Source organism: Ursus arctos, chromosome Y (genome assembly GCF_023065955.2).
Source record: "Ursus arctos isolate Adak ecotype North America chromosome Y, UrsArc2.0, whole genome shotgun sequence".
NCBI classification, from domain to species: Eukaryota; Metazoa; Chordata; class Mammalia; order Carnivora; family Ursidae; genus Ursus; species Ursus arctos.
Genome location: NC_079874.1, coordinates 4,223,511 through 4,247,306, shown reverse-complemented (window position 1 = coordinate 4,247,306; position 23,796 = coordinate 4,223,511).

Sequence of the window (23,796 nt, the reverse complement as noted above, 5' to 3'; positions counted from 1 at the left end):
CCTTTTCTTACAGGCATACACAACGGTTTCCCGTGAACACACACACACAGTCACACTTACAACACAGCACTCACAATGGGTATCCAGCAGAACCATCAACACTTGGAACTGCCCTAAAATATTGACAAATGTGGTCGCGACACACACATACACAAGAAACACACACAAACTCCCATTGACTTTTACTTACAGTCATGCACAATGGTTTCCGCAAACACACACACACACACTATCACACTCACAACACAGCATTCATACTGGCACTTGAATCTGCCCTAACATACAAACAAACGTGGTCCCGACACACACATACACAAGAAACACACACAAACACCCATCAACATTTTCTTACAAGCAGACAGAGTGGGGTTTCCCCAAACACACACGCACACACACACACACACACACACACTGTCACACTAACAGCACAGTACGCACACTGGGCCTCGGCAGAGCCATCAACACTTGGAACTGCCCTAACATACTCACAAACGTTTTCCCGACACACACATACACAAGAAACACACACAAACACCCATCGACTTTTTCTTACAGGCATACACAACGGTTTCCCGCGAACACACACACACAGAGTCACACTTACAACACAGCATTCACAATGGGTATCCAGCAGAACCATCAACACTTGGAACTGCCCTAAAATATTGACAAATGTGGTCGCGACACACACATACACATGAAACTCACACACACATCCATCGACATATTCTTACAGGCATACACAATGTTTTCCCGCCAACACAAACACACACAGAAACACACACTGCCACACTCACAACACAGCATTCACACTGGCACTTGGAACTGCCACAACATACTCACATACGTGGTCCCGACACACACATACACAAGAACCACACACAAACACCCATCGACTTTTTCTTAGAAGCATACACTGTGGGGTTCCCCCAAACACACACACACACAGAGACACACACACACTGTCACACTCACAACACAGCACTCTCACTGGGTCTCCAGCAGAGCCATCAACACTTGGAACTGCCCTAACATATTCACAAATGTGGTCCCGACACACACATACAGAAGAAACACACACAAACACCCATGGAATTTTTCTTATACGCATACAGACTGGTTTCCTGCAAACACACACACAGACACGCACACACACTGTCACACTCACAACACACACTCACACTGGATATGCAGCAAACTCATGAACACTTGGAACTGCCCTCACACACTCACAAATGTGGATCTGAAACACAATACGCAAGAACACACAAATACACCCATCGACTTTTTCATACAGGCATACACAATGGTTACCCGAAAACACACACACACACACACACACACTCTCACACTCACAACACAGCACTCACTCTGTACCTCGGCAGAGACATCAACACTTGGAACTGCCCTCACACTCTCACAAATGTGGATCTGAAACACAATACGCAAGAACACACAAATACACCCATCGACTTTTTCATACAGGCATACACAATGGTTACCGGAAAACACACACACACAGACACTGTCACACTCGCAACACAGCACTCACACTGGGCCTCGGCAGAGCCATCAACACTTGGAACTGCCCTAACATACTCACAAACGTTTTCCCGACACACACATACACAAGAAACACACACAAACACCCATGGAATTTTTCTTACAGGCGTACACAGGGGGTTCTGAAACACACACAGACACACACACACTATCACACTCACAACACCGCACTCACACTGGGTCTCCAACACAGCCGTCAACACTTGGAACTGCTTTAACATAATCACAAACATGGTCCTGACACACACATATACAAATAACACACACAAACACCCATCGACTTTTTCTTGCAGGCATACACAATGGTTTCCTGCAAACACACACACACACAAACACACACAAAAGTCACACTCACGACAGAGAACTCACATTGGATCTCCAGCAGAGCCATGAACACTTGGAATTACCTTAACATGTTCACAAACGTGGTCCCGAAACACACATGCAGAAGAAACACACAAAAACACCCTACGACTTTTTCTTACAGACATACACAATGGTATCCAGCAAAACACACACACACACACACACATACACTATCACACGCACAACACAGCACTCACACTGGGTCCCCGGCATAGCCATCAACAGTTGGAACTGCCCTAACATACTCACAAACGTGGTCCCGACACACACATACACAAGAAACACACACAAACTCCCATTGACTTTTACTTACAGTCATGCACAATGGTTTCCGCAAACACACACACACACACACTCTCACAACACAGCATTCACACTGGCACTTGAATCTGCCCTAACATACAAACAAACGTGGTCCCGACACACACATACACAAGAAACACACACAAACACCCATCAACATTTTGTAACAGGCAGACAGAGTGGGGTTTCCCCAAACACACACACACACACACACACACACACACTGTCACACTAACAGCACAGTACGCACACTGGGCCTCGGCAGAGGCATCAACACTTGGAACTGCCCTAACATACTCACAAACGTTTTCCCGACACACACATACACAAGAAACACACACAAACACCCATCGACTTTTTCATACAGGCATACACAACAGTTTCCCGCGAACACACACACACACAGTCACACTTACAACACAGGACTCACAATGGGTATCCAGCAGAACCATCAACACTTGGAACTGCCCTAAAATATTGACAAATGTGGTCGCGACACACACATACACATGAAACTCACACAATCATCCATCGACTTATTCTTACAGGCATACACAATGTTTTCCCGCCAACACAAACACACACAGAAACACACACTGCCACACTCACAACACAGCATTCACACTGGCACTTGGAACTGCCACAACATACTCACATACGTGGTCCCGACACACACATACACAAGAAACACACACAAACACCCATCGACTTTTTCTTAGAAGCATACACTGTGGGGTTCCCCCAAACACACACACACACAGAGACACACACACACTATCACACTCACAACACAGCACTCTCACTGGGTCTCCAGCAGAGCCATCAACACTTGGAACTGCCCTAACATATTCACAAATGTGGTCCCGACACACACATACAGAAGAAACACACACAAACACCCATGGAATTTTTCTTATAGGCATACAGACTGGTTTCCTGCAAACACACACACAGACACGCACACACACTGTCACACTCACAACACACACTCACACTGGATATCCAGCAAACTCGTGAACACTTGGAACTGCCCTCACACACTCACAAATGTGGATCTGAAACACTATACGCAAGAACACACAAATACACCCATCGACTTTTTCATACAGGCATACACAATGGTTACCCGAAAACACACACACACACACACACACACTCTCACACTCACAACACAGCACTCACTCTGTACCTCGGCAGAGACATCAACACTTGGAACTGCCCTCACACTCTCACAAATGTGGATCTGAAACACAATACGCAAGAACACACAAATACACCCATCGACTTTTTCATACAGGCATACACAATGGTTACCGGAAAACACACACACACACACACACTGTCACACTCGCAACACAGCACTCACACTGGGCCTCGGCAGAGCCATCAACACTTGGAACTGCCCTAACATACTCACAAACGTTTTCCCGACACACACATACACAAGAAACACACACAAACACCCATGGAATTTTTCTTACAGGCGTACACAGGGGGTTCTGAAACACACACAGACACACACACACTATCACACTCACAACATAGCACTCACACTGGGTCTCCAACACAGCCGTCAACACTTGGAACTGCTTTAACATAATCACAAACATGGTCCTGACACACACATTTACAAATAACACACACAAACACCCATCGACTTTTTCTTGCATGCATACACACTGGTTTCCTGCAAACACACACACACACACACACACAAAAGTCACACTCACGACAGAGCACTCACATTGGATCTCCAGCAGAGCCATGAACACTTGGAATTACCTTAACATATTCACAAACGTGGTCCCGAAACACACATGCAGAAGAAACACACAAAAACACCCTACGACTTTTTCTTACAGACATACACAATGGTATCCAGCAAAACACACACACACACACACACATACACTATCACACGCACAACACAGCACTCACACTGGGTCCCCGGCATAGCCATCAACAGTTGGAAGTGCCCTAACATACTCACAAACGTGGTCCCGACACACACATACACAAGAAACACACACAAACTCCCATTGACTTTTACTTACAGTCATGCACAATGGTTTCCGCAAACACACACACACACTATCACACTCACAACACAGCATTCACACTGGCACTTGAATCTGCCCTAACATACAAACAAACGTGGTCCCGACACACACATACACAAGAAACACACACAAACACCCATCAACATTTTGTTACAAGCAGACAGAGTGGGGTTTCCCCAAACACACACACACACACACACACTGTCACACTAACAGCACAGTACGCACACTGGGCCTCGGCAGAGCCATCAACACTTGGAACTGCCCTAACATACTCACAAACGTTTTCCCGACACACACATACACAAGAAACACACTCAAACACCCATCGACTTTTTCTTACAGGCATACACAACGGTTTCCCGCGAACACACACACACAGAGTCACACTTACAACACAGCATTCACAATGGGTATCCAGCAGAACCATCAACACTTGGAACTGCCCTAAAATATTGACAAATGTGGTCGCGACACACACATACACATGAAACTCACACAAACATCCATCGACTTATTCTTAGAGGCATACACAATGTTTTCCCGCCAACACAAACACACACAGAAACACACACTGCCACACTCACAACACAGCATTCACACTGGCAGTTGGAACTGCCACAACATACTCACATACGTGGCCCGACACACACATACACAAGAAACACACACAAACACCCATCGACTTTTTCTTAGAAGCATACACTGTGGGGTTCCCCCAAACACACACACACACAGAGACACACACACTATCACACTCACAACACAGCACTCTCACTGGGTCTCCAGCAGAGCCATCAACACTTGGAACTGCCCTAACATATTCACAAATGTGGTCCCGACACACACATACAGAAGAAACACACACAAACACCCATGGAATTTTTCTTATAGGCATACAGACTGGTTTCCTGCAAACACACACACAGACACGCACACACACTGTCACACTCACAACACACACTCACACTGGATATGCAGCAAACTCATGAACACTTGGAACTGCCCTCACACACTCACAAATGTGGATCTGAAACACAATACGCAAGAACACACAAATACACCCATCGACTTTTTCATACAGGCATACACAATGGTTACCCGAAAACACACACACACACACACACACTCTCACACTCACAACACAGCACTCACACTGTACCTCGGCAGAGACATCAACAGTTGGAACTGCCCTCACACTCTCACAAATGTGGATCTGAAACACAATACGCAAGAACACACAAATACACCCATCGACTGTTTCATACAGGCATACACAATGGTTACCGGAAAACACACACACACACACAAAGACACTGTCACACTCGCAACACAGCACTCACACTGGGCCTCGGCAGAGCCATCAACACTTGGAACTGCCCTAACATACTCACAAACGTTTTCCCGACACACACATACACAAGAAACACACACAAACACCCATGGAATTTTTCTTACAGGCGTACACAGGGGGTTCTGAAACACACACAGACACACACACACTATCACACTCACAACACCGCACTCACACTGGGTCTCCAACACAGCCGTCAACACTTGGAACTGCTTTAACATAATCACAAACATGGTCCTGACACACACATATACAAATAACACACACAAACACCCATCGACTTTTTCTTGCAGGCATACACAATGGTTTCCTGCAAACACACACACACACACACACAAAAGTCACACTCACGACAGAGCACTCACATTGGATCTCCAGCAGAGCCATGAACACTTGGAATTACCTTAACATATTCACAAACGTGGTCCCGAAACACACATGCAGAAGAAACACACAAAAACACCCTACGACTTTTTCTTACAGACATACACAATGGTATCCAGCAAAACACACACACACACACACACATACACTATCACACGCACAACACAGCACTCACACTGGGTCCCCGGCATAGCCATCAACAGTTGGAACTGCCCTAACATACTCACAAACGTGGTCCCGACACACACATACACAAGAAACACACACAAACTCCCATTGACTTTTACTTACAGTCATGCACAATGGATTCCGCAAACACACACACACACACACTCTCACACTCACAACACAGCGTTCACACTGGCACTTGAATCTGCCCTAACATACAAACAAACGTGGTCCCGACACACACATACACAAGAAACACACACAAACACCCATCAACATTTTGTTACAGGCAGACAGAGTGGGGTTTCCCCAAACACACACACACACACACACTGTCACACTAACAGCACAGTACGCACACTGGGCCTCGGCAGAGCCATCAACACTTGGAACTGCCCTAACATACTCACAAACGTTTTCCCGACACACACATACACAAGAAACACACACAAACACCCATCGACTTTTTCTTACAGGCATACACAACGGTTTCCCGCGAACACACACACACACAGTCACACTTACAACACAGCACTCACAATGGGTATCCAGCAGAACCATCAACACTTGGAACTGCCCTAAAATATTGACAAATGTGGTCGCGACACACACATACACATGAAACTCACACACACATCCATCGACTTATTCTTACAGGCATACACAATGTGTTCCCGCCAACACAAACACACACAGAAACACACACTGCCACACTCACAACACAGCATTCACACTGGCACTTGGAACTGCCACAACATACTCACATACGTGGTCCCGACACACACATACACAAGAAACACACACAAACACCCATCGACTTTTTCTTAGAAGCATACACTGTGGGGTTCCCCCAAACACACACACACAAAGAGACACACACACACTGTCACACTCACAACACAGCACTCTCACTGGGTCTCCAGCAGAGCCATCAACACTTGGAACTGCCCTAACATATTCACAAATGTGGTCCCGACACACAAATACAGAAGAAACACACACAAACACCCATCGAATTTTTCTTATAGGCATACAGACTGGTTTCCTGCAAACACACACACAGACACGCACACACACTGTCACACTCACAACACACACTCACACTGGATATCCAGCAAACTCATAAACACTTGGAACTGCCCTCACACACTCACAAATGTGGATCTGAAACACAATACGCAAGAACACACAAATACACCCATCGACATTTTCATACAGGCATAAACAATGGTTACCCGAAAACACACACACACACACACACACACAGTGTCACACTCGCAACACAGCACTCACACTGGGCCTCGGCAGAGCCATCAACACTTGGAACTGCCCTAACATACTCACAAACGTTTTCCCGACACACACATACACAAGAAACACACAGAAACACCCATTGAGTTTTTCTTACAGGCGTACACAGGGGGTTCTGAAACACACACAGACACACACACACTATCACACTCACAACACAGCACTCACACTGGGTCTCCAACACAGCCGTCAACACTTGGAACTGCTTTAACATAATCACAAACATGGTCCTTACACACACATATACAAATAACACACACAAACACCCATCGACTTTTTCTTGCAGGCATACACAATGGTTTCCTGCAAACACACACACACACAAACACACACAAAAGTCACACTCACGACAGAGAACTCACATTGGATCTCCAGCAGAGCCATGAACACTTGGAATTACCTTAACATGTTCACAAACGTGGTCCCGAAACACACATGCAGAAGAAACACACAAAAACACCCTACGACTTTTTCTTACAGACATACACAATGGTATCCAGCAAAACACACACACACACACACACATACACTATCACACGCACAACACAGCACTCACACTGGGTCCCCGGCATAGCCATCAACAGTTGGAACTGCCCTAACATACTCACAAACGTGGTCCCGACACACACATACACAAGAAACACACACAAACTCCCATTGACTTTTACTTACAGTCATGCACAATGGTTTCCGCAAACACACACACACACACACTCTCACAACACAGCATTCACACTGGCACTTGAATCTGCCCTAACATACAAACAAATGTGGTCCCGACACACACATACACAAGAAACACACACAAACACCCATCAACATTTTGTTACAGGCAGACAGAGTGGGGTTTCCCCAAACACACACACACACACACACACACACACTGTCACACTAAAAGCACAGTACGCACACTGGGCCTCGGCAGAGCCATCAACACTTGGAACTGCCCTAACATACTCACAAACGTTTTCCCGACACACACATACACAAGAAACACACACAAACACCCATTGACTTTTTCTTACAGGCATACACAACGGTTTCCCGCGAACACACACACACACAGTCACACTTACGACACAGCACTCACAATGGGTATCCAGCAGAACCATCAACACTTGGAACTGCCCTAAAATATTGACAAATGTGGTCGCGACACACACATACACATGAAACTCACACACACATCCATCGACATATTCTTACAGGCATACACAATGTTTTCCCGCCAACACAAACACACACAGAAACACACACTGCCACACTCACAACACAGCATTCACACTGGCACTTGGAACTGCCACAACATACTCACATACGTGGTCCCGACACACACATACACAAGAAACACACACAAACACCCATCGACTTTTTCTTAGAAGCATACACTGTGGGGTTCCCCCAAACACACACACACACAGAGACACACACACACTGTCACACTCACAACACAGCACTCTCACTGGGTCTCCAGCAGAGCCATCAACACTTGGAACTGCCCTCACACACTCACAAATGTGGATCTGAAACACAATACGCAAGAACACACAAATGCACCCATCGACTTTTTCATACAGGCATACACAATGGTTACCGGAAAACACACACACACACACACACACACACACACTGTCACACTCGCAACACAGCACTCACACTGGGCCTCGGCAGAGCCATCAACACTTGGAACTGCCCTAACATACTCACAAACGTTTTCCCGACACACACATACACAAGAAACACACACAAACACCCATGGAATTTTTCTTACAGGCGTACACAGGGGGTTCTGAAACACACACAGACACACACACACTATCACACTCACAACACAGCACTCACACTGGGTCTCCAACACAGCCGTCAACACTTGGAACTGCTTTAACATAATCACAAACATGGTCCTGACACACACATATACAAATAACACACACAAACACCCATCGACTTTTTCTTGCAGGCATACACAATGGTTTCCTGCAAACACACACACACACACACACACACAAAAGTCACACTCACGACAGAGAACTCACATTGGATCTCCAGCAGAGCCATGAACACTTGGAATTACCTTAACATGTTCACAAACGTGGTCCCGAAACACACATGCAGAAGAAACACACAAAAACACCCTACGACTTTTTCTTACAGACATACACAATGGTATCCAGCAAAACACACACACACACACACACATACACTATCACACGCACAACACAGCACTCACACTGGGTCCCCGGCATAGCCATCAACAGTTGGAACTGCCCTAACATACTCACAAACGTGGTCCCGACACACACATACACAAGAAACACACACAAACTCCCATTGACTTTTACTTACAGTCATGCACAATGGTTTCCGCAAACACACACACACACACACTCTCACAACACAGCATTCACACTGGCACTTGAATCTGCCCTAACATACAAACAAATGTGGTCCCGACACACACATACACAAGAAACACACACAAACACCCATCAACATTTTGTTACAGGCAGACAGAGTGGGGTTTCCCCAAACACACACACACACACACACACACACACTGTCACACTAAAAGCACAGTACGCACACTGGGCCTCGGCAGAGCCATCAACACTTGGAACTGCCCTAACATACTCACAAACGTTTTCCCGACACACACATACACAAGAAACACACACAAACACCCATTGACTTTTTCTTACAGGCATACACAACGGTTTCCCGCGAACACACACACACACAGTCACACTTACAACACAGCACTCACAATGGGTATCCAGCAGAACCATCAACACTTGGAACTGCCCTAAAATATTGACAAATGTGGTCGCGACACACACATACACATGAAACTCACACACACATCCATCGACATATTCTTACAGGCATACACAATGTTTTCCCGCCAACACAAACACACACAGAAACACACACTGCCACACTCACAACACAGCATTCACACTGGCACTTGGAACTGCCACAACATACTCACATACGTGGTCCCGACACACACATACACAAGAACCACACACAAACACCCATCGACTTTTTCTTAGAAGCATACACTGTGGGGTTCCCCCAAACACACACACACACAGAGACACACACACACTGTCACACTCACAACACAGCACTCTCACTGGGTCTCCAGCAGAGCCATCAACACTTGGAACTGCCCTCACACACTCACAAATGTGGATCTGAAACACAATACGCAAGAACACACAAATGCACCCATCGACTTTTTCATACAGGCATACACAATGGTTACCGGAAAACACACACACACACACACACACACACTGTCACACTCGCAACACAGCACTCACACTGGGCCTCGGCAGAGCCATCAACACTTGGAACTGCCCTAACATACTCACAAACGTTTTCCCGACACACACATACACAAGAAACACACACAAACACCCATGGAATTTTTCTTACAGGCGTACACAGGGGGTTCTGAAACACCCACAGACACACACACACTATCACACTCACAACACAGCACTCACACTGGGTCTCCAACACAGCCGTCAACACTTGGAACTGCTTTAACATAATCACAAACATGGTCCTGACACACACATATACAAATAACACACACAAACACCCATCGACTTTTTCTTGCAGGCATACACAATGGTTTCCTGCAAACACACACACACACACACACACACAAAAGTCACACTCACGACAGAGCACTCACATTGGATCTCCAGCAGAGCCATGAACACTTGGAATTACCTTAACATATTCACAAACGTGGTCCCGAAACACACATGCAGAAGAAACACACAAAAACACCCTACGACTTTTTCTTACAGACATACACAATGGTATCCAGCAAAACACACACACACACACACACATACACTATCACACGCACAACACAGCACTCACACTGGGTCCCGGGCATAGCCATCAACAGTTGGAACTGCCCTAACATACTCACAAACGTGGTCCCAACACACACATACACAAGAAACACACACAAACTCCCATTGACTTTTACTTACAGTCATGCACAATGGTTTCCGCAAACACACACACACACACTATCACACTCACAACACAGCATTCACACTGGCACTTGAATCTGCCCTAACATACAAACAAACGTGGTCCCGACACACACATACACAAGAAACACACACAAACACCGATCAACTTTTTGTTACAGGCAGACAGAGTGGGGTTTCCACAAACACACACACACACACACACAAACACACTGTCACACTAACAGCACAGTACGCACACTGGGCCTCTGCAGAGCCATCAACACTTGGAACTGCCCTAACATACTCACAAACGTTTTACCGACACACACATACACCAGAAACACACACAAACACCCATCGACCTTTTCTTACAGGCATACACAACGGTTTCCCGTGAACACACACACACAGTCACACTTACAACACAGCACTCACAATGGGTATCTAGCAGAACCATCAACACTTGGAACTGCTCTAAAATATTGACAAATGTGGTCGCAACACACACATACACATGAAACTCACACACACATCCATCGACTTATTCTTACAGGCATACACAATGTTTTCCCGCCAACACAAACACACACAAAAACACACACTGCCACACTCACAACACAGCATTCACACTGGCACTTGGAACTGCCACAACATACTCACATACGTGGTCCCGACACACACATACACAAGAAACACACACAAACACCCATCGACTTTTTCTTAGAAGCATACACTGTGGGGTTGCCCCAAACACACACACACACACATAGACACACACACACTGTCACACTCACAACACAGCACTCTCACTGGGTCTCCAGCAGAGCCATCAACACTTGGAACTGCCCTAACATATTCACAAATGTGGTCCCGACACACACATACAGAAGAAACACACACAAACACCCATGGAATTTTTCTTATAGGCATACAGGCTGGTTTCCTGCAAACACACACACAGACACGCACACACACTGTCACACTCACAACACACACTCACACTGGATATCCAGCAAACTCATGAACACTTGGAACTGCCCTCACACACTCACAAATGTGGATCTGAAACACAATACGCAAGAACACACAAATACACCCATCGACTTTTTCATACAGGCATACACAATGGTTACCCGAAAACACACACATACACACACAAACTCTCACACTCACAACACAGCACTCACTCTGTACCTCGGCAGAGACATCAACACTTGGAACTGCCCTCACACACTCACAAATGTGGATCTGAAACACAATACGCAAGAACACACAAATACACCCATCGACTTTTTCATACAGGCATACACAATGGGTACCCGAAAACACACACACACACACACACACTCTCACACTCACAACACAGCACTCACACTGGGCCTCGGCAGTGCCATCAACACTTGGAACTGGCCTCACATACTCACAAACGTTTTCCCGAAACACACATACACAAGAAACACACACAAACACCCATGGAATTTTTCTTACAGGCGTACACAGGGGGTTCTGAAACACACACAGACACACACACACTCTCACACTCACAACATAGCACTCACACTGGGTCTCCAACACAGCCGTCAACACTTGGAACTGCTTTAAAATAATCACAAACATGGTCCTGACACAGACATATACATATAACACACACAAACACCCATCGACTTTTTCTTGCAGGCATACACAATGGTTTCCTGCAAACACACACACACACACACAAAAGTCACACTCACGACAGAGCACTCACATTGGATCTCCAGCAGAGCCATGAACACTTGGAATTACCTTAACATATTCACAAACGTGGTCCCGAAACACACATGCAGAAGAAACACACAAAAACACCCTACGACTTTTTCTTACAGACATACACAATGGTATCCAGCAAAACACACACACACACACACACATACACTATCACACGCACAACACAGCACTCACACTGGGTCCCCGGCATAGCCATCAACAGTTGGAACTGCCCTAACATACTCACAAACGTGGTCCCGACACACACATACACAAGAAACACACACAAACTCCCATTGACTTTTACTTACAGTCATGCACAATGGTTTCCGCAAACACACACACACACACACTCTCACACTCACAACACAGCATTCACACTGGCACTTGAATCTGCCCTAACATACAAACAAACGTGGTCCCGACACACACATACACAAGAAACACACAGAAACACCCATCAACATTTTGTTACAGGCAGACAGAGTGGGGTTTCCCCAAACACACACACACACACACACACACACACACACTGTCACACTAACAGCACAGTACGCACACTGGGCCTCGGCAGAGCCATCAACACTTGGAACTGCCCTAACATACTCACAAACGTTTTCCCGACACACACATACACAAGAAACACACACAAACACCCATCGACTTTTTCTTACAGGCATACACAACAGTTTCCCGCGAACACACACACACACAGTCACACTTACAACACAGGACTCACAATGGGTATCCAGCAGAACCATCAACACTTGGAACTGCCCTAAAATATTGACAAATGTGGTCGCGACACACACATACACATGAAACTCACACAAACATCCATCGACTTATTCTTACAGGCATACACAATGTTTTCCCGCCAACACAAACACACACAGAAACACACACTGCCACACTCACAACACAGCATTCACACTGGCACTTGGAACTGCCACAACATACTCACATACGTGGTCCCGACACACACATACACAAGAAACACACACAAACACCCATCGACTTTTTCTTAGAAGCATACACTGTGGGGTTCCCCCAAACACACACACACACAGAGACACACACACACTATCACACTCACAACACAGCACTCTCACTGGGTCTCCAGCAGAGCCATCAACACTTGGAACTGCCCTAACATATTCACAAATGTGGTCCCGACACACACATACAGAAGAAACACACACAAACACCCATGGAATTTTTCTTATAGGCATACAGACTGGTTTCCTGCAAACACACACACAGACACGCACACACACTGTCACACTCACAACACACACTCACACTAGATATCCAGCAAACTCGTGAACACTTGGAACTGCCCTCACACACTCACAAATGTGGATCTGAAACACTATACGCAAGAACACACAAATACACCCATCGACTTTTTCATACAGGCATACACAATGGTTACCCGAAAACACACACACACACACACACACTCTCACACTCACAACACAGCACTAACTCTGTACCTCGGCAGAGACATCAACACTTGGAACTGCCCTCACACTCTCACAAATGTGGATCTGAAACACAATACGCAAGAACACACAAATACACCCATCGACTTTTTCATACAGGCATACACAATGGTTACCGGAAAACACACACACACACACACACACACACACACTGTCACACTCGCAACACAGCACTCACACTTTGCCTCGGCAGAGCCATCAACACTTGGAACTGCCCTAACATACTCACAAACGTTTTCCCGACACACACATACACAAGAAACACACACAAACACCCATGGAATTTTTCTTACAGGCGTACACAGGGGGTTCTGAAACACACACAGACACACACACACTATCACACTCACAACACTGCACTCACACTGGGTCTCCAACACAGCCGTCAACACTTGGAACTGCTTTAACATAATCACAAACATGGTCCTGACACACACATATACAAATAACACACACAAACACCCATCGACTTTTTCTTGCATGCATACACAATGGTTTCCTGCAAACACACACACACACACACAAAAGTCACACTCACGACAGAGCACTCACATTGGATCTCCAGCAGAGCCATGAACACTTGGAATTACCTTAACATATTCACAAACGTGGTCCCGAAACACACATGCAGAAGAAACACACAAAAACACCCTACGACTTTTTCTTACAGACATACACAATGGTATCCAGCAAAACACACACACACACACACACATACACTATCACACGCACAACACAGCACTCACACTGGGTCCCCGGCATAGCCATCAACAGTTGGAACTGCCCTAACATACTCACAAACGTGGTCCCGACACACACATACACAAGAAACACACACAAACTCCCATTGACTTTTACTTACAGTCATGCACAATGGTTTCCGCAAACACACACACACACACACTATCACACTCACAACACAGCATTCACACTGGCACTTGAATCTGCCCTAACATACAAACAAACGTGGTCCCGACACACACATACACAAGAAACACACACAAACACCCATCAACATTTTGTTACAGGCAGACAGAGTGGGGTTTCCCCAAACACACACACACACACACACACACACTGTCACACTAACAGCACAGTACGCACACTGGGCCTCGGCAGAGCCATCAACACTTGGAACTGCCCTAACATACTCACAAACGTTTTCCCGACACACACATACACAAGAAACACACACAAACACCCATCGACTTTTTCTTACAGGCATACACAACGGTTTCCAGCGAACACGCACACACAGAGTCACACTTACAACACAGCACTCACAATGGGTATCCAGCAGAACCATCAACACTTGGAACTGCCCTAAAATATTGACAAATGTGGTCGCGACACACACATACACATGAAACTCACACACACATCCATCGACTTATTCTTACAGGCATACACAATGTTTTCCCGCCAACACAAACACACACAGAAACACACACTGCCACACTCACAACACAGCATTCACACTGGCACTTGGAACTGCCACAACATACTCACATACGTGGTCCCGACACACACATACACAAGAAACACACACAAACACCCATCGACTTTTTCTTAGAAGCATACACTGTGGGGTTCCCCCAAACACACACACACACAGAGACACACACACACTGTCACACTCACAACACAGCACTCTCACTGGGTCTCCAGCAGAGCCATCAACACTTGGAACTGCCCTAACATATTCACAAATGTGGTCCCGACACACACATACAGAAGAAACACACACAAACACCCATGGAATTTTTCTTATAGGCATACAGACTGGTTTCCTGCAAACACACACACAGACACGCACACACACTGTCACACTCACAACACACACTCACACTGGATATCCAGCAAACTCGTGAACACTTGGAACTGCCCTCACACACTCAGAAATGTGGATCTGAAACACAATACGCAAGAACACACAAATACACCCATCGACTTTTTCATACAGGCATACACAATGGTTACCCGAAAACACACACACACACACACACACACACACACACTCTCACACTCACAACACAGCACTCACTCTGTACCTCAGCAGAGACATCAACACTTGGAACTGCCCTCACACACTCACAAATGTGGATCTGAAACACAATACGCAAGAACACACAAATACACCCATCGACTTTTTCATACAGGCATACACAATGGTTACCGGAAAACACACACACACACACACACACACTGTCACACTCACAACACAGCACTCACACTGGGCCTCGGCAGAGCCATCAACACTTGGAACTGCCCTAACATACTCACAAACGTTTTCCCGACACACACATACACAAGAAACACACACAAACACCCATGGAATTTTTCTTACAGGCGTACACAGGGGGTTCTGAAACACACACAGACACACACACACTATCACACTCACAACACCGCACTCACACTGGGTCTCCAACACAGCCGTCAACACTTGGAACTGCTTTAACATAATCACAAACATGGTCCTGACACACACATATACAAATAACACACACAAACACCCATCGACTTTTTCTTGCAGGCATACACAATGGTTTCCTGCAAACACACACACACACACACACACACACACAAAAGTCACACTCACGACAGAGCACTCACATTGGATCTCCAGCAGAGCCATGAAAACTTGGAATTACTTTAACATATTCACAAACGTGGTCCCGAAACACACTTGCAGAAGAAACACACAAAAACACCCTACGACTTTTTCTTACAGACATACACAATGGTATCCAGCAAAACACACACACACACACACATACACTATCACACGCACAACACAACACTCACACTGGGTCCCCGGCATAGCCATCAACAGTTGGAAGTGCCCTAACATACTCACAAACGTGGTCCCGACACACACATACACAAGAAACACACACAAACTCCCATTGACTTTTACTTACAGTCATGCACAATGGTTTCCGCAAACACACACACACACACACTATCACACTCACAACACAGCATTCACACTGGCACTTGAATCTGCCCTAACATACAAACAAACGTGGTCCCGACACACACATACACAAGAAACACACACAAACACCCATCAACATTTTGTTACAAGCAGACAGAGTGGGGTTTCCCCAAACACACACACACACACACACACACACTGTCACACTAACAGCACAGTACGCACACTGGGCCTCGGCAGAGCCATCAACACTTGGAACTGCCCTAACATACTCACAAACGTTTTCCCGACACACACATACACAAGAAACACACTCAAACACCCATCGACTTTTTCTTACAGGCATACACAACGGTTTCCCGCGAACACACACACACAGAGTCACACTTACAACACAGCATTCACAATGGGTATCCAGCAGAACCATCAACACTTGGAACTGCCCTAAAATATTGACAAATGTGGTCGCGACACACACATACACATGAAACTCACACAAACATCCATCGACTTATTCTTAGAGGCATACACAATGTTTTCCCGCCAACACAAACACACACAGAAACACACACTGCCACACTCACAACACAGCATTCACACTGGCAGTTGGAACTGCCACAACATACTCACATACGTGGCCCGACACACACATACACAAGAAACACACACAAACACCCATCGACTTTTTCTTAGAAGCATACACTGTGGGGTTCCCCCAAACACACACACACACAGAGACACACACACTATCACACTCACAACACAGCACTCTCACTGGGTCTCCAGCAGAGCCATCAACACTTGGAACTGCCCTAACATATTCACAAATGTGGTCCCGACACACACATACAGAAGAAACACACACAAACACCCATGGAATTTTTCTTATAGGCATACAGACTGGTTTCCTGCAAACACACACACAGACACGCACACACACTGTCACACTCACAACACACACTCACACTGGATATGCAGCAAACTCATGAACACTTGGAACTGCCCTCACACACTCACAAATGTGGATCTGAAACACAATACGCAAGAACACACAAATACACCCATCGACTTTTTCATACAGGCATACACAATGGTTACCCGAAAACACACACACACACACACACACACTCTCACACTCACAACACAGCACTCACACTGTACCTCGGCAGAGACATCAACAGTTGGAACTGCCCTCACACTCTCACAAATGTGGATCTGAAACACAATACGCAAGAACACACAAATACACCCATCGACTTTTTCATACAGGCATACACAATGGTTACCGGAAAACACACACACACACACAAAGACACTGTCACACTCGCAACACAGCACTCACACTGGGCCTCGGCAGAGCCATCAACACTTGGAACTGCCCTAACATACTCACAAACGTTTTCCCGACACACACATACACAAGAAAAACACACAAACACCCATGGAATTTTTCTTACAGGCGTACACAGGGGGTTCTGAAACACACACAGACACACACACACTATCACACTCACAACACCGCACTCACACTGGGTCTCCAACACAGCCGTCAACACTTGGAACTGCTTTAACATAATCACAAACATGGTCCTGACACACACATATACAAATAACACACACAAACACCCATCGACTTTTTCTTGCAGGCATACACAATGGTTTCCTGCAAACACACACACACACACACACACACACACACAAAAGTCACACTCACGACAGAGCACTCACATTGGATCTCCAGCAGAGCCATGAAAACTTGGAATTACTTTAACATATTCACAAACGTGGTCCCGAAACACACTTGCAGAAGAAACACACAAAAACACCCTACGACTTTTTCTTACAGACATACACAATGGTATCCAGCAAAACACACACACACACACACATACACTATCACACGCACAACACAACACTCACACTGGGTCCCCGGCATAGCCATCAACAGTTGGAAGTGCCCTAACATACTCACAAACGTGGTCCCGACACACACATACACAAGAAACACACACAAACTCCCATTGACTTTTACTTACAGTCATGCACAATGGTTTCCGCAAACACACACACACACACTATCACACTCACAACACAGCATTCACACTGGCACTTGAATCTGCCCTAACATACAAACAAACGTGGTCCCGACACACACATACACAAGAAACACACACAAACACCCATCAACATTTTGTTACAAGCAGACAGAGTGGGGTTTCCCCAAACACACACACACACACACACACACACACTGTCACACTAACAGCACAGTACGCACACTGGGCCTCGGCAGAGCCATCAACACTTGGAACTGCCCTAACATACTCACAAACGTTTTCCCGACACACACATACACAAGAAACACACTCAAACACCCATCGACTTTTTCTTACAGGCATACACAACGGTTTCCCGCGAACACACACACACAGAGTCACACTTACAACACAGCATTCACAATGGGTATCCAGCAGAACCATCAACACTTGGAACTGCCCTAAAATATTGACAAATGTGGTCGCGACACACACATACACATGAAACTCACACAAACATCCATCGACTTATTCTTAGAGGCATACACAATGTTTTCCCGCCAACACAAACACACACAGAAACACACACTGCCACACTCACAACACAGCATTCACACTGGCAGTTGGAACTGCCACAACATACTCACATACGTGGCCCGACACACACATACACAAGAAACACACACAAACACCCATCGACTTTTTCTTAGAAGCATACACTGTGGGGTTCCCCCAAACACACACACACACAGAGACACACACACTATCACACTCACAACACAGCACTCTCACTGGGTCTCCAGCAGAGCCATCAACACTTGGAACTGCCCTAACATATTCACAAATGTGGTCCCGACACACACATACAGAAGAAACACACACAAACACCCATGGAATTTTTCTTATAGGCATACAGACTGGTTTCCTGCAAACACACACACAGACACGCACACACACTGTCACACTCACAACACACACTCACACTGGATATGCAGCAAACTCATGAACACTTGGAACTGCCCTCACACACTCACAAATGTGGATCTGAAACACAATACGCAAGAACACACAAATACACCCATCGACTTTTTCATACAGGCATACACAATGGTTACCCGAAAACACACACACACACACACACACACTCTCACACTCACAACACAGCACTCACACTGTACCTCGGCAGAGACATCAACAGTTGGAACTGCCCTCACACTCTCACAAATGTGGATCTGAAACACAATACGCAAGAACACACAAATACACCCATCGACTTTTTCATACAGGCATACACAATGGTTACCGGAAAACACACACACACACACAAAGACACTGTCACACTCGCAACACAGCACTCACACTGGGCCTCGGCAGAGCCATCAACACTTGGAACTGCCCTAACATACTCACAAACGTTTTCCCGACACACACATACACAAGAAACACACACAAACACCCATGGAATTTTTCTTACAGGCGTACACAGGGGGTTCTGAAACACACACAGACACACACACACTATCACACTCACAACACCGCACTCACACTGGGTCTCCAACACAGCCGTCAACACTTGGAACTGCTTTAACATAATCACAAACATGGTCCTGACACACACATATACAAATAACACACACAAACACCCATCCACTTTTTCTTGCAGGCATACACAATGGTTTCCTGCAAACACACACACACACACACACACACAAAAGTCACACTCACGACAGAGAACTCACATTGGATCTCCAGCAGAACCATGAACACTTGGAATTACCTTAACATATTCACAAACGTGGTCCCGAAACACACATGCAGAAGAAACACACAAAAACACCCTACGACTTTTTCTTACAGACATACACAATGGTATCCAGCAAAACACACACACACACACACACACACATACACTATCACACGCACAACACAGCACTCACACTGGGTCCCCGGCATAGCCATCAACAGTTGGAACTGCCCTAACATACTCACAAACGTGGCCCCGACACACACATACACAAGAAACACACACAAACTCCCATTGACTTTTACTTACAGTCATGCACAATGGTTTCCGCAAACACACACACACACACACACACTATCACACTCACAACACAGCATTCACACTGGCACTTGAATCTGCCCTAACATACAAACGTGGTCCCGACACACACATACAGAAGAAACACACACAAACACCCATCAACTTTTTGTTACAGGCAGACAGAGTGGGGTTTCCCCAAACACACACACACACACACACACACACACACACTGTCACACTAACAGCACAGTACGCACACGGGGCCTCGGCAGAGCCATCAACACTTGGAACTGCCCTAACATACTCACAAATGTTTTCCCGACACACACATACACCAGAAACACACACAAACACCCATCGACCTTTTCTTACAGGCATACACAACGGTTTCCCGTGAACACACACACACAGTCACACTTACAACACAGCACTCACAATGGGTATCCAGCAGAACCATCAACACGTGGAACTGCCCTAAAATATTGACAAATGTGGTCGCGACACACACATACACATGAAACTCACACACACATCCATCGACTTATTCTTACAGGCATACACAATGTTTTCCCGCCAACACAAACACACACAAAAACAAACACTGCCACACTCACAACACAGCATTCACACTGGCACTTGGAACTGCCACAACATACTCACATACGTGGTCCCGACACACACATACACAAGAAACACACACAAACACCCATCGACTTTTTCTTAGAAGCATACACTGTGGGGTTCCCCCAAACACACACACACACACACAGACACACACACACTGTCACACTCACAACACAGCACTCTCACTGGGTCTCCAGCAGAGCCATCAACACTTGGAACTGCCCTAACATATTCACAAATGTGGTCCCGACACACACATACAGAAGAAACACACACAAATAACCATGGAATTTTTCTTATAGGCATACAGACTGGTTTCCTGCAAACACACACACAGACACGCACACACACTGTCACACTCACAACACACACTCACACTGGATATCCAGCAAACTCATGAACACTTGGAACTGCCCTCACACACTCACAAATGTGGATCTGAAACACAATACGCAAGAGCACACAAATACACCCATCGACTTTTTCATACAGGCATACACAATGGTTACCCGAAAACACACACACACACACACAAACTCTCACACTCACAACACAGCACTCACTCTGTACCTCGGCAGAGACATCAACACTTGGAACTGCCCTCACACACTCACAAATGTGGATCTGAAACACAATACGCAAGAACACACAAATGCACCCATCGACTTTTTCATACAGGCATACACAATGGTTACCGGAAAACACACACACACACACACACACTGTCACACTCGCAACACAGCACTCACACTGGGCCTCGGCAGAGCCATCAACACTTGGAACTGCCCTAACATACTCACAAACGTTTTCCCGACACACACATACACAAGAAACACACACAAACACCCATGGAATTTTTCTTACAGGCGTACACAGGGGGTTCTGAAACACACACAGACACACACACACTATCACACTCACAACACCGCACTCACACTGGGTCTCCAACACAGCCGTCAACACTTGGAACTGCTTTAACATAATCACAAACATGGTCCTGACACACACATATACAAATAACACACACAAACACCCATCGACTTTTTCTTGCAGGCATACACAATGGTTTCCTGCAAACACACACACACACACACACACACACAAAAGTCACACTCACGACAGAGCACTCACATTGGATCTCCAGCAGAGCCATGAACACTTGGAATTACCTTAACATATTCACAAACGTGGTCCCGAAACACACATGCAGAAGAAACACACAAAAACATCCTACGACTTTTTCTTACAGACATACACAATGGTATCCAGCAAAACACACACACACACACATATACTATCACACGCACAACACAGCACTCACACTGGGTCCCCGGCATAGCCATCAACAGTTGGAACTGCCCTAACATACTCACAAACGTGGTCCCGACAC